At 45.7% G+C, this 17696-nt stretch overlaps 1 long non-coding RNA gene across 1 annotated transcript; it reads left to right on the forward strand.

The window, feature by feature from the left end:
• Window positions 5061–16408, forward strand: LOC110260765. The gene is made up of 3 exons (XR_002344168.1): window positions 5061–5294; window positions 6957–6989; window positions 16244–16408. It is a non-coding gene; the product is annotated as an uncharacterized LOC110260765 (long non-coding RNA).

The raw sequence follows: 17696 nt of genomic DNA on the forward strand, positions 1-17696 counted from the left end.
AAAACAGCACACAGAGCTTCTGCATTTGCTGGCAGAATGGGGGAGGAGAAAGCTGGAAGAAGGGAGGCCCCTAGGTAAGGGAGACTTAGGGAAATCAGTAGAGGCCACAAGAGCTACCATCATTGAAGACAGTTCCCTAAAAGGGGAAAAGTGGCCATGTGAGCCCAATTCATTTGCATAAACATAAATACCATGTCTGTGTCACTCAGCCTTACAATAAACCCCAACTGACAGGTTTAGAAAGTCTAGCTATTGGAAACTGGGTTATTTTGTATTTTTATTTATTTATTTATTTTTATTTCTCCCCAGTCACTTTATTTTTATTTTTTTATTTCCCCAACACATTGTTTTTTTTTTCTTACTGTACAGCATGGTGACCCAATTACACATACATGTATACATTCTTTTTTCTCACATTGGATTAGGAAGATGTGGTATGTATACACAATGGAATACTACTCTGCCATAAGAAAGAACAAAATATTTTCATCTTTATTTTGCGTTTTAGGTCCATATCCATGGCATAGAGAGTTTCCCAGGCTAGGGGTCAAGTCAGAGCTACAGCTGCAGGCCTGCCCCACAGCCATAGCAATGTCTGCAACCTACACCACAGATCATGGCAACTCTGGATCCTTAACCCACTGATCAAGGCCAGGGATTGAACTCACATCCTCATGGATCCTAATTGGGCTCGTTACTGCTGAGCCACGACAGGAATTCCCTAGAAAAGGGGTTATTAAAACTGCTTTTTTTGAAACATGTTAGCCCCCAAGAGGACTCTCACTCATGCAATTTGTTTATAAACACTGGAGAGCAGATTCTATCGGTTCCCGTGGGACACCCCGCAGACTCCCACCCCCTGCCTGTGGTCGACTCAGTCACTATGGGATGACTGAAGTCCCTCCAAGGGCCCCAGTGACTTCCTGTCCACGCATAATAAAACCCACACTATGTCCCTACATGGTCCTGGCCCCCTGGCTGATCTTGGATTTGAGGCCCAGCCCCCCTTGTTTATTATGCAGCCTGTCTGACTGTCCTGCTGGTCCTCAAATATGCTAAGTTCAGTCCCACCTGAGGTCTCTGCACTCTCTGTTCCATCTGCCTGAACACTGTTCCTCTAAACCTCATCCTCCCAGTCCCAATTCTAGTATCACCTCCTCAGAAAGGCCTCTCCTGACCTCCAGTCTAAGGCAGCCTCTCTGCACATGCTCACACCAACTTCTTTGACTTTTTCCTTATCTTGTTACTGTCTGAAATCGTTTGCCTATAAATTGTAGTTTATGAGTCAGTCCATTGATTCTGGATTGAGATGCCTGCTCTGAATCCCAGAATCCACCATGTCCTATGTGACCTTGGGAAAGTGATAGCTTCTCTGTGCCTCGGTTTCTCATTTGTCAAATGCGGCTAAATGGGAGCACCTGCCTTACATGCTGTGGTTTCAACTGAGAGACATCTTATTACACTGTTTAGAATAGTGTTTGGTGCTGGTAAGTGCTGAGGGAGTGTTTGCTCGGATTGCTACTACCGTAAGAACTCTCAGCTTTCTGGCCAGAGTAGCTCATGCCCTGCCTGGTCAAGGTGACTTGTCACTGGGTGGATGTGTGACCGCAGCTGCATTATTTGAGGTCTTCCTGAAGCTGGATACAGAGGGAAAGAGAGGCCCATTCTCCTTTGGAAAGTTTAGGAGGTGTTACTGGGGAGGACTTAGACTTTCATTTGGAGAAAGCAGGAGGAAGGGAGAGAAAGAGAAAGAGAGGGAGAGAATTCTGTCATTATTTGAATCCCTGATGCTAGCCATGCCAGAAACCAAACTACTCTTAGAAGTTTTAGTTATATGAGCCAACTAAGACTTTTTATTTATTTACTTTTTAAATTAAAGTATAGTCAATTTACAGTGTTGTGTCAGATTCTGCTGTACAGCAAAGCGACCCAGTCCTTCATAGATATCCATGTCTTTTTTTATATTATCTTCCATCACGTTCTATCCCAAGAGACTGGATATAGTTCCCTGTGCTGTTCAGTAGGACCTCATTGCTCATCCATTCTAAATGCAATAGTTTGTATCTAACCCCTAACTCGCAGTCCAGCCCACTCCCTTCCCCCTCCCCTTTGGAAACCACAAGTCTGTTCTCTATGTCTGTGAGCAATTAAGACTGTCTTTTGGTGAAACTAGAGAAATTTGGTTTCTGTCATGTGCAACAGAAACCTATGTCCAGAAAGATGTAAAAGATGCTGTTTTGGCTACTGAGCATCCATATCACCTGCTTCCCGTCCTGCCCCCGGCTTTGTTTTTGGAGCCCACACACATCTCCACTCTTAAGGCCAAGGGTGGTGGTACTTGCCTTGGACAATTGGTAAATTCCATCTTCTTGGCTACAATGGTTGGTTCAGGGACTGGCACAAGGTATAATCCATGTCCAAGAGACTCAGTTTGGGGATTTTTATAGGAACTATTGGAACCAAGAAGCCAGTTTTTCTCTAGAATTACATTGCTGGAGGTTGCCAGCACAGAACTGTTGGAGCCATTACGTGGAAGGGGCCGGTCTAGAAGCAAAGCCCACAGAGAAAATTTGAACACAGAGAGATCAAGGCTGATGACATCAGGGTTCAGAACAGCTGAGGTTAAGAAGTTCAGGAAGCTTAAAAAACACATTAAAGGGAGTTGTTAATCAGCTGCAGAGCACACATGTTTAGAATCTCTCTCAATCATGGTCAACTGAAGCAGATTTTCCCAATCGGTTTCATGTTCCCAAAGAAGCGTTTAGATGCAGCGTCAGCCGAAGAAGTTATTTCTGCCATTTGCTCCATTACATAGAAGGATTAAGACTACTCATTGAAAATTATGAGAATCAGAATCTCAGAGCTGAAGGGGACCTTAGAATTTATCTAAACTGGTGGTTTCCAAGCTACGGCCCATGGAGGTTTTACAAGTGGTCTTTATATCCATATATGTCACAAACTTTGCCCTGTGGGTGAACTTTTTACAGATAATAGAGTTGTAGCCTCTCTGGCTGCCCCCCTTGTGGCTGAAGTCGGTATGGGGGGCTTGCTGTAGGCTTCCTGATGGGAGGGCCTGATGCCTGCCCATTGGTAGGTGGAGCTGATTCCTATCCCTCTGGTGGGTGGGACTTAGTCTCCGGATGGGATTAGAGGCTGCTGTGTGACTGGGGGTGTCTTTAGGGAGCCTGTTTACTGAGGGGCGGGGCTGTGATCCCACCTGGATTGTTGTTTGCCCTGGGGCTTCTCAGCCCTGATGGGTGGGGCCAGATTGTCCCAAAATGGCCACCTCCAGAGAAAGGCCCACTGCTGAATATGCTGAAGATTCCCGAGAGCTTTGCTTCCAGTGTCCTTCCCCCACAACAAGCCACATTCACCCCTGTTTTCCCAGGCAGTCCTCCAAGAACTCAGGTTTGACTCAGATTCCTATGGAGACTTTGCTTTGCCCTGGGACCCAGTACACGTGAAAGTCTGTGTGTGCCTTTTAAGAATGGGGTCTCCGCTTCCCCAGTCCCCTGGAGCTCCTGCACACAAGCCCCACTGGCCTGCAATGCCAGATGCTCCGGGGGCTCTTGCTCCCAGTGCCAGATCCCCACGTGTGGGGGTTTGAGGTGGGGCTCAGTGAACCAGTTACCTTCCGGTCTGTGGAGCTTCCCACCCGGGAGGTATGGGGTTGTTTATGTCGCAAAATCGCCCCTCCTACCTCTTGATGTGTCCTCCTCTTTGTCTTCTGGAGTAGGATGTCTTTTTTAAGGTTTCCAGTCCAGTTGGGTGGAGACTGCTCAGCCTTTAGTTGTGAATTTTGTTGTTTTTAGGAGAGACGTTGAGCTCCAGTCCTTCTATTCCGCCATCTTAATCCCGTCTGCCCTGTAGGTGAAAGAAAGCACACATCTGGCATGTGTACCTGAATTATATTTTTCAGCTGCTACTAGGATTCACTTTGTTAAGATTCATGTAGAATCTGGACTGAAAGTATAGTAGCTATTTATCATTATATTTCTTCAATTGGTATTGAGTAAAAGTACTATGAACCTTTGGCAGGGAGGAAGGTCTGAGAAATTTTAGATGAAGCAAAAATATTTCACATAATTGAAAAGATTTTAAAACTTTTACCTTGGCTGAAATGTTGATTTCTATTAATTGATGAAACAAAGAGGTTCCATGGCCTGTCTGAACGTTAGTCTGTGATACTTTGATTCCTGCGTGTGGCTATTGAAGGGCAGCTGCCTAAATGGCACGGTACCCAAGAGGTAAATTGAAGGTATAGCTCCCTAACCGCTGTCCTTACCATCACTGGCCAAGTCCCTAGCATTGATCTCCATGTCTTGAGCCCCTCTCCCCTTGCTCTCTGCACTTGTATCACATGAGTTTCTTGCAATGTCTTGGGAAGGCTCTGCTTTCTCTTATCATATGGCCTTGGCCCATGAATGCCTCTCTCTGTTCTGGTCTCCACCACTGGCCTCCTCTTTCCTCAGGGCTCAGCTCAGGAATCATCTCCCAATCAGAGCATCTTGTCCCAGTTCCTGCCCAAGTCAAGTCCTTTGTCACGAGTCTTCCAAGACAACATGGCTTTCCCTCCCAGCACTGCTCTCAGCATCTCATACTCTGCTGTTGGGCTGCAGTGTGACCAGAAAGATGGAAGTGTCCTGGGAGCGGGGGCTGTGTCTGCTTTTGCGTATCTTTGTCTTTTCAGTGCTGCACCCAACAAAGTCTGCTGCACAAATGAAGTAGGGAACTAAGGTGTCTTCAATTCCTACTCTCTGTGCTCCTCTGCCTCCATTATGCCCCCCTCCCCCCGCCCCTTAACATTCTTTTGCCTGATTTCTACTTTTTCTGTCCCTGTGACTAGCCTTGGGATTCTTCAAGGGCAGAAACTGCATTGCCTGTTTCTTTATATCACCAATACATGTATCTATTTTTATCCAAAATGTGAATAGAAAGCACACCTGCGAGATTGTGACATAACCAGAAAACTATGTCCTATATAGAGCCCTGTTCTAAAAATAGCCCAGCACATGCTCTGGTTTAATCTGACTCAGATGCTTCATAGCATTTCAGGAATAGGCCCGTTTTTATACACCAGTGAAAACCCGGGAATGAGTTCGTGCATTCAAGTGACTGCGATGAGAAGAGCAGGATATTCCTCCCGGGTTTCACTAGAAGCAAAGCGTCCTGAGGCCTGGTGCCTTCAGTGCCTTCACAAAGACCCCCTTCTCTGCTTTAAGTGAAAGCTAGAGGAATGAAGGGCACTTGGCCTGGGAGACCACCCAAGAACAGTGCTTCGTTCATCACCCGGAGTAAGCAAAACTTTTGGAGTTACCCATCCTGAGTTTGAACGCTAGCTTTGCTACTGACTAGCCATGTGGACTTAGCTGGCTACTAGGTCACTCTGAGCTTTGTTTTCTACACAGCTGAGGGGCGAGGACGACAGTATTCATCCCACAGGGCTGAAACTGTGTGGGTAAAGTGCTCTTTCCAAGGCCAGACAGAGCTTCTCCATCACAATCGATGTTTCTCTTCTGAGCTCAGAAGGGGTGGGCAGGGACTGGTGTAGCCTGAGTGGGACCAATATTCCAGGTTGGGGCAAATCTTCTGCCAATGCTCTCCTTCCCTTCCCTTTGCTGGCTTGCCTCTTTCTTTCTTTCTTTCTTTCTTTCTTTCTTTCTTTCTTTCTTTCTTTCTTCCTTCCTTCCTTCCTTCCTTCCTTCCTTTCTTTCTTCCTTTCCTTCCACCTAGAGTGATAAATAGGAAAGGATTTAAAAATATCCTGGGGAATAGAGAACTCCTCTGTCTAAGCCACCAGGAACCATTTGGTCTTTTGGGTACAAATGTGGGAGATAGGAATGCTGGGGTGTGGTAGCTTGAAGATAAACATAGGACAACCAATTAACATTCGGGGGACAATGGCAAGATTTTTTTCCAATAAGAACAAAGTATCAAAAGACCTTGAGGAAAGAGGGCAGAATAGATACAATGAAAATATAGTTCAGTACAGATCTTATGATGACATTAAGTGCCTCAGAGCTTCCTGGCAGCTGTACACTGTTGGTATTTTTATTGTAGGTTTTAAGGGAGGGTCAGGTTTGTGAGGTTTTCTTTGTCTGATCCCTCACTTACATGCTTGTTTCCCTGCAACCTGATGTCTAATTATTGCCTTTTTAATGGGGAGGATTCAGATTCGATAATGGAGAGAGTTGGTTATAAAATACAACACAACTGTGAAGAATAATCATTAAAGCTTTCTAACGCCAGCAAACTGTCTCTGTCAGTTCCATTCTCCATACGCACCCAGGGGCTTATGCCTAAAATACAGTCTGCTCACCTTTCGTTGGCTTGTAGTCTGTCTGATGTCAATAATCAGAACAGCCAATGTTATTTTCTTTAAATTCTTTTTTGTTAAATGGTTAAAAAAAATCACATGGGACAGAAAAGCAACAAATCTTTGCCTTACTTCTTCCTTCCTCAGAGGAAACCATTTTACACTCTTAGCTCTTCTGTTCTTTTAGTACCTGGGTTCCATATAAACAATACAATTATAATAGTATTTGATTAATCCATTTTTGGCTATTCTTTTGACTTGACTTTTCAGCACACATACACACAAATCTACATCCACAGGATTACGCTTTTTCCCCTCCTAGTCACTGGAGAATATGAGGCTGCAAGTATCCTTTTCTCTTACTCCTTAATACTTCCATGTGTATTTCTTAAGATCAAGAACGTTCTCTTATGTAATCATGGGGCAATTATTAGATCTAGGAAATTGTATATTTAATATGTTAACTAATCTGTAGCCTATATGCCATTTTCTTCAATTGTCTTAGTAGTGTATTTTGCAGAATGTTTTTCCCTCCAGTACAGCACCTAGGACCATATACTGCATTTGCGTGTGGGGGGGAGGTCATGTTTCTTTAGTCTGGTACTTCAGACTCGTTCCTCAGCTTTCTTTTTTTTTTCAGGACAGTGGCCTGTTCAAAAGAGGATTTCTCAACGTGAGTTTTACAATACTTCGCTGTGGTTGGATTCAGTTGTACGTTTCCAGCATGGATACTATCAAAAGGATGCTGTGTCTTTCTCAGGGCATCACATCCCAGGGCTTGTGAGGTTGATTCGGATCATCTGGTCACGGTGTTGCCCAGTTTCTTCACTGGGTGTAGAGTTACTATTTTTCCCTTGCAGTCCTTGGGAAGACATTTGAACAACATGTACATATATGGCTCCTCATCCAACTTTCTCTACTAGATTGAGCACTCATGAATGACTTTTGATTAAGCCAGTCTTTGCTATGATGGTTACAAAAAATGGTGACTTTCCATGTCCACCATATGCTGACATGTTATGAATTGGCATGCCGCTAGAAGGAAGAGTCTTCTTCCCACCTTCCTTCTCCATTAACCACTTCTCTCCTACCCCCTCACGTTCCCTCTTTCCTCTTCTGCTCTTTTATTTATTTATTTATTTTGCTTTTTAGGGCCGCACCTGCAGCATATGGAGGTTGCCAGGCTAGGGTTCTAATCGGAGCTACAGCTACTGGCTTACGCCACAGGCATAGCAACGCCAGATCCGAACCGAGCCTGTGACCCACACCACAGGTCACGGCAACGCCAGATCCTTAACCCGCTGAGCGAGGCCAGGGATCGAACCCTAACCTCATGGTTCCTAGTCGGATTTGTTTCTGCTGCACCACAATGGTAACTCCTTCCTTTTCTGCTCTTAGAACCAATCTACTTGAAAGGCTGCTGATCACTTTCCATGGTGCTGAGTCAGAGGGATGAAGGTGGTGGCAGCCAGTCTTCTTTAGACCATGCCACCTAAACACACACACACACAGTTTAAAAGGGATAACTTAAAATAAAAGGGAGAGCTTAAAAGGGAAATTTTAATTTAGAAGCAACTTAAATCTGTGTGAGAAGGTAGCCTTTGCAGAGAAAGACAAATATCATATGGTATCACTTGTCTGTGGAATCTAAAACAATGATACAAATGCACTTATTTACAAAACAGAAATAGACTCACAGACCTGGAAAACAGTGTTACTAAAAGGGAGAGCAGGGGCGGGGGAGATAAATTAGGAGTTTTGGATTAACAGATACACACTGCTATACACAAAATAATAAAAAACAAGGACCTACAGTATAGTACCAGGAACTGTACTCAATATCTTGTAATAACCTATAATGGATAAGAACCTGACAAAGAAAATATATATTTATATATATATGCAAGTGTGTGTATGTGTATAACTGAATCACTTTGCTGTATACTTGAAACTAACATAATATTGGAAATTATCCTTCAATTGAAAAAAAAAAGAAGGCAGCCTTTGGATCTATATTTGTGATAAGTGTATGACTTACCTGTTCAAATTTGAAATAAAATTTATACAAAGCCTTCAGGATCTGTGTATCTCAGGAAATCTTGTAGGTTCAAACCAAACCAAACCCAAAACAAAAGCAACCCTGAAGTTCCTTCTTTTTCTTTTTCGGGTCATCATACGTGCAGCATATGGAAGTTCCCAGGCTAGGGGTCACATCAGACCTATAGCTGCTGGCCTATAATCCGAGCCTTGTCTGAGACCTACACCACAGCTTGCGGCAATGCCAGATCCCCTACCCTCTGATCAAGGCCAAGGATGGAACCTGCATCTTCATGGATACTAATCAGATTCATTTCCTCTGCACCACAGCAGGAACCTACTCCTTAGTTTTCTCAATTAGAATTTTTCTTGATTCTGCACAATCAAAACAATACATAAACAAATTTGGTGCTGAGGCTGCTCTACGATTGCAACTATTATCCATAAATCCCAGTTTCAAATTTTGTATGTATATGTTTGTATTTCTATTTCTATTTTTTTTAGGGGGGTCTTTTTGTCTTTTTAGGGCCGCACGCATGGCATGTGGAGGTTCCCAGGCTAGAGGTCCAATCGGAGCTGTAGCCGCCGGCCTAAGCCAGAGCCGCAACAACGAGGGATCTGAGCCGCATCTGCAACCTACACCTCAGCTCACGGGGAGAGAATAGAAGGGCTTTATCCTCTTTGCGTCTTGGACAATTGGCTTTTCCTAGACCCCGCTGTTTCCGTTCTATAGTTCATCTCCTTCATCTGTTCAATAGAATATTTTTTTGTTTGTTTGCTTCTTAGGGCCGCACTCGTGGCATATGGAAATTCCTAGGCTAGGGGTAGAATTGGAGATGTACCTGCCAGCCTCCACACCACAGCCTCAGCAACACGGGGTGAGAGCTATGTCTGTGAACTATACCACAGCGCACGGCAATGCCAGATCCTTAACCCACTGAGCGAGGCCAGGGATCGAACCCACATCCTCATGGATACTAATCGGATTTGCTTCCTCTCTGCTGCCAGGCAGCTCCCTGTTCAAGAATATGATAACCTCTCTCTAGAGCGCAAATGATTTATTCTACCAAGAATGGCTCCTTTTACCCCCTAGCCTTTAAAGTCTCGTAGAAATTTACCTGTTTCATGAGCGTTTCATGAGTTAGAGGCAGCACTTAAAACTGCTTAGCACTTTGTTGGCACTTCTCTTAGAATTCTTAACACTGCCAATGCCTGTTTCCCTGATTAGGTTTCAGTACCATTCTTGGCAGGGTCACCATCTTGTTCGCCTTCATGACCCTTCCTGTGGTTTCTCAGGAAATGCTTGTTGAATTCCATAAGGCAGCCTGAAGTGGTGCCAAAATTGTGCAATCAGAGTCAAGACACTTGGCAGCCATTCTCAGGCCTGAGCCAGGTCTGTCCATAATCAGGCCTTGAGAACGGTGTTATGGCCCCAAAGATGCTTCGCCTTTCTGGGCCTCCGTTTGCTCTTCTGGGACACGAGACGTTTAGAGTGGGTCTGTTGTTCTCAATGAGGTGTGATTTTTCAACACCACTGGTGTCCAGAAGGTCTGGCATGTCCTTAGTGGGCATCCTTGACTGGTTACACAACTCACGAGATGCCTTCTGGTTCCAGAAATAGATGTGGATTGATGGATATTGCTGTGGCTTGGAGGTGGATGGAAGTGAGCAGATTGGAGTGAAAGGTTAGTACTTAAGAGACAGAAAAACAGAGAGTTGGAGCAATTCTCTAAATAATAATAGCTAGTATTTATTAAGCCAGGCATTGTGCTAAGGGCTTGGCGTGCATTCTCATTTAATCCTCCCAATAATACCTTTATGAGGCAGATACTATTACTACACCCATTTAATAGATGAAGAAATTGAGGCCTAGAGAGTTTAAACAATGAGCCAAATTGCTAAATTAGGTGACTAAGCCCTGGAACTGGGCTCAAACCTGAGTTCCCTGACCCCAGAACCTGTATTTAAACACCCACTGGCTGCCTCTCTCTTAGCTGTTGCTTGTGTAGTGGGGGTTGTGATCATGTAGGGAGTTGTCATATGATTCTTATAAATATTGAATTTATTAGTTTGCAGTTCCTCTTCCCTACTGGTGCCTGCCAAGTGATGTGTGCCTTCAGAAGAATAATAGTTTTTATGAAGACAACGCAAAGCGACATCATCTGGCTATTTAATTATTATTTTTTTGGCCACATCTGTAGCATATGGAAGTTCCCAGACCAGGGATCAAACTTGAGTCACTGCAGTGACAACACTGGATCCTTAACCACTAGGCCACCAGGGAACTCCTAATTTTGGAAAATTTTACAGCATACCACTCCAGACGCATGCAACAGTGGCATCTTTTTATCCTGTCATACATACCAGGACCGATTTGGTTATATGAAAGGAATTTTCTGAAGGAAATGCCTGGGGTGAAGGAAAGATCTGGTGTTACGAGATCACCAAAGACGGGAAATGTAGCAAAGCTTGAGAAACTCACTCGGAGTTCTCATTAGTGGTGAGGGAAATGAGGCACAGATAGAACAATGATAATCCTCTTCCGTTTGCAAAATGTTTCACTCCACAGAGTGATCGAGTAATTAGCTCTGACGGCACCCCAGACACGGTTCCTATTTCTCTATGTGAACAACTCCCAGATCTACCCTTTCTCCCCCAGTTTCCCTATCGTTCCCTCATTTCCAGCTGCCTCTGTAATGTCTCTGCCTGATGAAGTGGATTTGGCTTCTGCTGAGCACAACTGATTTTCCCCTCAGTTGTTTCTCGCACCCAGTTGCCTGGTCTTTGTGGGCAGAACGCCTTCGTCCTCGTCTGATAAGAACTTTGTCTTAAGGTCAGTTCTGCTCTAAGTCCCTTGTGCCCTCTGTCCCTGATGGCTGGCTTATCTAGGGACTTTTACCTCCGTGACACTTCTAAAATCTCCTCCCACTCTCTCCTTTTCACCTCTTAGATCCAACAGCTCTACGTCTCCTCGTTTTCTAAAGGGTCATGACCCCCCCCCCGCCCCTGTCCCATCCCCCCTGTGTTCATCCTCCCACCTTGGTCTCTATAACTTCTGATCAGTGGAAAAAAAAAAAAAAATCCTGCTAGGAACCGGTAAAGAGATGCTTTTCTTTCTAAGGAGGGTGTGAATGAGTGTAAGTGGGCCCAGTGTGAGCCGCATGTGTGCTTGGGGTCACAGGAGGCAAAGGAAAGACAAAGCAATAGGCAAAGACACCAGGAGGGTGGGTGACGTGCTGGCTCCAGGCGTTGGTCAACGCCTCTGGCTCCCACAAAGGGCCTGCTCCCAGAACCTGGCATGTGATGCCAGAGTCAGGCCATGTAGCCCCGGCCAAGAGAGGGCTTGAAGCCTTGGGCAAGTCAGTCACAATGTTTCAGGGCTTCAGATTCTCTAAATGAGACGCCTCCCTGGTGGCTGATCTCCCTTGTTATTGGAGGTGACAAATTGCCTCAATAAAGGAGTGTAATTCCCAGCCTCCTTGGGAATAAAGGCCAGGCATTGTGGTAAGGGCTTGAAATGCAGTCTCATTTAATTCTCACAATAATACCTTTATGAGGTAGATACTATAATTATACCCACTTTTGTTTTATTTATTTTTGCTTTTTAGGGCCACACCTGTGGCATATGGACGTTCCCAAGCTAGGGGTGGAATTGGAGCTACACCACAACCATAGCGACACCAGGTCCAAGCTGTGTCTGTGACCTACACCACAGCTCATGGCAACGCCGGATCCTTAACCCACTGAGTGAGGCCAGACATCGAACCTGCGTCCTCATGGATATTAGTCAGATTTGTTTCTGCTGAGCCCCGACAGGAACTCCTACACCCATTTTATAGATGAAGAAACTGAGGCTTAGGGAGATCTCAGTGAAGTTCCGTATAGGACTTATAGTACTTATCCTTTCACGTAGGAGGTAATTCAGTGCGGAGGGGCTCTCTTTTTTCCTTTCCTCTCTTCATTCCTGCTACCTGGCATGCAGATGTTAGAATTTCAACAGCCAACGTGCATCCCGAGGTGCTTGGGAATAGAAGGTGTGCCTCGTAATGTTAGTTTTCTACCCCTCTGTAACAAATTATCACAGATTTAGTAGCTTGAAGCAACACAAGTTTATTGTCTTACAGTTTCTCTGGGTCTGAGGGCTGGGTTGGAGCCAGCTGGATTTTCTGCTCAAGGTCTCGTGAGGCTGAGGTCAAGGTGTCAGCTGGGCTGTGTTTTCTTCTGGAACTTGGGCTCCTTTTCCAAGCTCTGCGTCCTTTCGGCAGAATTCAGTTCCTCGAGGCTGTGGGACTGACATCTTGCTTCCTTGCCCAGCTCCTAGAGGCTGCTTGCAGGTCCTAGCCACATGGCCCTCCCACACATGGCAGCTTTTTTCTTAAAGACCAGCTCATGAAACTGACCCAGAGAGGTTTACAAATTAGCTTGGAATAGCTTCCTTTGGGAAGAGCCCAGTACTTTTGAAGGCTTCACCTCGCTAGGTCAGGCCCACCAGACTAACCTCCTTTCTGATTAAGTCAGTCAACTGATTTGGTGTGGTGACCTTTTGACAGATAATAGAGTTGTAGCCTCTCTTACTTTTGGTGGCTGCCCACCTTATGGCTGAAGTCAGTATGGGGGCTTGCTGTAGGCTTCCTGCTGGGAGGGACTGATGCCTGCCCACTGGTAAGTGCAGGTGATTCCTATCCCTCTGGTGGGTGGGGCTTTGTCTCTGGATGGGATTAGAGGCGGCTGTGTGCCTGGGGGGTCTTTAGGCAGCCCGTTTACTGCAGGGCAGGGCTGTGATCCCACCCGGATTGCTGTATGCCCTGGGGCTTCTCAGCCCTGATGGGCGGGGCCAGATTTTCCCAAAATGGCCGCCTCCAGGGACCCGCAGCTGATGAAGATTCCTGAGAGCTTTGCTTCCAACGTCCTTCCCCCACAACAAGCCACATTCACTCCTGCTTTCCCAGGAGGTCCTCCAAGAACTGCAGGCACGTCGAACCCAGATTCCCACCGAGACCCTGCTTTGCCCTTGGGACCCAGTGCAGGGGAAAGCCTGTGTGCGCCTTCCAAGAATGGGGTCTCCGCTTCCCCAGTCCCGTGGAGTTCCTGCACACAAGCCCCACCGGCCTGCCATGCCAGATGCTCCGGGGGCTCTTTCTCCCAGTGCCAGATCCCCACGTGTGGGGGTTTGAGGTGGGGCTCAGAACTCTAACTCCTGTAGGTGAGTCTCAGTGAACCAGTTACCTTCCAGTCTGTGGAGCTTCCCACCCGGGAGGTATGGGGTTGTTTATGTCGCGAAATCGCCCCTCCTACCTCTTGATGTGGCCTCCTCTTTGTCTTCTGGAGTAGGATGTCTTTTTTAAGGTTTCCAGTCCAGTTGGGTGGAGACTGCTCAGCCTTTAGTTGTGAATTTTGTTGTTTTTAGGAGAGACGTTGAGCTCCAGTCCTCCTATTCCACCATCTTAATCCCGTCTCCTCAGTCAACTGATTTGGGACTTTAGCTGCCTCTGCAACATCTTTTCACCTGCGTCATATAATGTAACCTAATTGTGATAGTGAGACCTGTCAGATGCACAATTCTGCCCATACTCATATCGAGGGGGTTATTCTGGGCATGTCACCCCAGAGGCAGGAATCTTGGGGAACATCTTAGAATTCTGCCCACCACATATTAGATGATGGAGCTGAAGGAAGAAGAGAGCCTGGTTCTTGATGACCTTGAAGCCTCCCCACCACCTGCAGGCTGTTTCTTCTTTAAAATGAACTATTTATTTATTAGAGTATAGTTGATTTACAGTGTTGTGTAACTTTCTGCTGTACAGCAAAGTGACTCAGTAATACACATACACGTGTGTGTATGTGTGTGTATATATATATATTCTTATATGATCTTCATCATATTCTATCCCAAGACATTGGATATAATTCCCTGTACTGTACAGTAGGACCCCATTGCTTGTCCATTCTATTATTATTTTTTTGTCTTATTGCCTTTTCCAAGGCCGCTACTGCGGCATATGGAGGTTCCCAGGCTAGGGGTCTAATCGGAGCTGTAGCTGCCCACCTACGCCAGAGCCACAGCAACGCAGGATCTGAGCTGCGTCTGCGACCTACACCACGGCTCAAGGCAGCGCAGGATCTTTAACCCACTGAGCAAGGCCAGGGATGGAACCCGCAACCTCATGGTTCCTAGTCAGATTCGTTAACCACTGCGCCATGATGGGAACTCCCGCTTATCCATCCTAAATGGAATAGTTGGCCTCTACCAGTGTTAGTTTGAAAGCCCCTGACCTAGACCTAAGGGCTCAGAAAAATCTTTCTAGAGGCAGTGGCAAATAATAGATAATCAGGTGAAGAAATATTGATGACAACAACTACAACTACCACCATGTGTACAGTATTGGTATGTGTCAGGACCTATTCTAAGTGTATTGTATTTATGTGTGTGTGTGTGTGTGTATACATGATATAACTATGATATAAGCACTGTTATTATAACCTCCATTTTACAGATAAGGAAACTGAGGCACGGGGAAATTAAGCAGTTTTCCCAAAGTAACAGAGCTAGTAAGTGGTGGATCCAGGTACCAAATACAGGCTGAATCACTCCAGGGCCTGATGTCATAACTGTTAGGCACTTGATGAGGTGGGGTGGGCAGTCCAGACGGATGTAACAGAGAGCCTGTTACTATGGGAAATTGCAAGAAGTTCACTAGGGCTTGAGAAAAGCAACAAAGAGTGAAGCTGGGGAGAGAGGGAGGATTGATGACAAGGGCACAGAGAGATAGGACAGGACAGAATATGGAGAGCTCCGTGCAGGTTTGATCCCTGGCCCAGGAAGTTTTGTATGCCATGGACGCAGTCAAGAAAGAAAAAAAGAACATGGAGCTGATTGAGTACATACTATGTGCGAGCCTTTTTTTTGAAATGCTGGAGACACATTTGTGTTCAAAACATACTAAAGTCCCAGCTCTTGAGTTTACACTCTCAGATAATAAAATACCGGAGCAAGTTAGCACATTAAAAGTTGGTAAGGGCTTAGGAAACCAATAAAGCAGAAGCAGGAAGGAAAGTGCTTGGGGAGGAAGAGGGGGCCTCCCTGAAGAGGTAGAGGTGTGCGCAAACTCATGGAAGGAGGTAAGAAGGAATTGTGCAGATGTTTGGAAGAAGAATATTCCAGGCAGAGCAACGGTGATTGCAAACGCCCTGAGGGAGCAGGCCTGGCCGCCCTGAGTTACTGGGTGGCGGGTCGTGGGAGGTGAGGTCTGAGAGATGCTGGTGTGGGGTGACAGGTCATTTAGGGCTTTTTCTATCGTTTTAAAGTGTTGGCCCTTATTAGGAGTGAGACAGGAAATCCCTGGAAGATTTTGAGCAGACGAGCAACGTCGTGTGTGGCGGAGCCACGCTGGCTCCATTTTGTCAGCTCTGTCTTAGGCACACAGCCCTACCCTCCACCCTTTCTGTGTGACTGAGTTTTAGCCTAACTTTCAAGGAATGTGCCCAAGCCAGGAAAGTTTCCTATCGACTCTTACCCTTGCCTTCATCTGATATGAAACCTGGAAGAATGTCTTTTGCTGACACAGATGCTTACTGGTCAAGAGACCCCCAGAGGGAAGAAAACACACCTGTTCCTGTTGATGTCTGATGACATGCTTCGCACTGGGTAGTCAGACTCTATTTTCAGCTTTGGCCCCTCAACTCTTCCCCTCCCCTTTCAGGGGTGCAGAGAGCTGTGAATGCCTCTGGATTGTTGTCTGCTCCATCCTGCCTGTAGGGAAGTTACCCACAGTAAACTTCATAATTGCACTTTATGGAGTTGCTGGCTTCATTTTTCAGTCTCCGAGTTCCTTCTCGGTGTGGAGGATATTGTTCGATAACTCTGTCTTCCAGTACATTGTTCTCTTATAGTTTAGAAGGATGATTCTGGCTGTGGTGTTGAGAAGAGACTCCAGCGAGGATGGAAGTTGAGACAAACGTGGCAGCAAGAAGACCCTCTAAGGAGCTACGGCAATAGTAAGGATTGGCAGTGGCTTGGGAGAGCCACCGTATCGTCTCTGTGTCAATGGAGAAGGTGAACAATTAGTCAGACTCTGGATCTGTCTTGAGGATGGAGCCAGAAAAATTTCCTGACAGATGATGCAAGGAAGACTCCAAAATTGGCCTGAGCAATGGCAAAACTTCTTCTGTCCTTAAGGAACTGATTTTACTTTTCTTTGTATGTTTCTTTGTATATTTGGGGTGAATTTCAAGCTTTCCATAGAAACTATTTAAATTTAATTGAAAGCAGAGTTCTCGAGTGGCTCAGTGGTAATGAACCTGATGTGTATTCATGAGGACACGGGTTGCATCCCTGGCCTTGCTCAGTGGGTTAAGGATCCGGCGTGGCTTTGAGTTGTGTAGGTTGCAGATATGGCTCAGATCCCGAATTGCTGTGGCTGTGGCACAGACCAGCAGGTACAGCTTCGATTCAACCCCTAGCCTAGGAAATTCCATATGCCACAGGTGCATCCCTGAAAAGACCAAAAAAAAAATTAATTGAAAGATCTGAAGCCTCTAAACATACACCCTATGGGATGATTAAATAGCTAGTTGATTGTTTCACATACACGTTTCCCCTAACCTTAACACTAAATCTCTCAAAGTGGTGTTTACTGTCTGGCAGCAAATGGGACCTAGATGGTGTGGATCATAGAACAGGTAGAGATTGCGCCAGAGTTTGGGGGAAGGAGAGAGACTGGGGTGGAGTTTGCCCATGTGGGCACCATATTGGAAACCTGGGGCTGCTGAGTGTACTCAGCTGACAGGTGCCTGCAAGGAGGAGGTGAGCATCTGAAAAGCAAGAAGGGGGAGCCTAACACCTCCAGCATTCTGACTTGCCTTATTTTGACATTGTACATGCCCCCGTATGGCCTACACACAAGGACTTCATTGAACCTCAAGTTCTTGAATTGCAAGAGGAAGTAAGAAGACATTTGGAAATGTGCTCTAATGTTTACTTCTCTTTAAAAATATAGCATCTATTTTTCATAAATAATAGGTTTGTGGAAAAATCTATTATTATCCTTGCTCTAAGATTCATATCCCATCCTTCCCTGGGACTCTTCATATTACAGGTGGCTTCCTCTACACACTACATTTCTCAGGCTCCCTTGCAACTAACTCAGGCTCAGCTGGTGTGAAACTCTGCAGAGGCTTAGAGGGTGTAAATGCAGAAGAACCAGGATATTTCCACTTCTCTATCTTTGGTTCAAATGGTGTTCCAGGAGAGCCCTTGTCTTCTGCTCTAGGAGCCGCTGAGTGGCTCTGGATGCTGCGGAGGGTAACACCACCTCCTCCCTTCTCCTTTCACTTATTGATGCCG

The sequence above is a fragment of the Sus scrofa genome, chromosome 5, assembly GCF_000003025.6.
Source record: "Sus scrofa isolate TJ Tabasco breed Duroc chromosome 5, Sscrofa11.1, whole genome shotgun sequence".
Lineage (NCBI taxonomy): Eukaryota > Metazoa > Chordata > Mammalia > Artiodactyla > Suidae > Sus > Sus scrofa.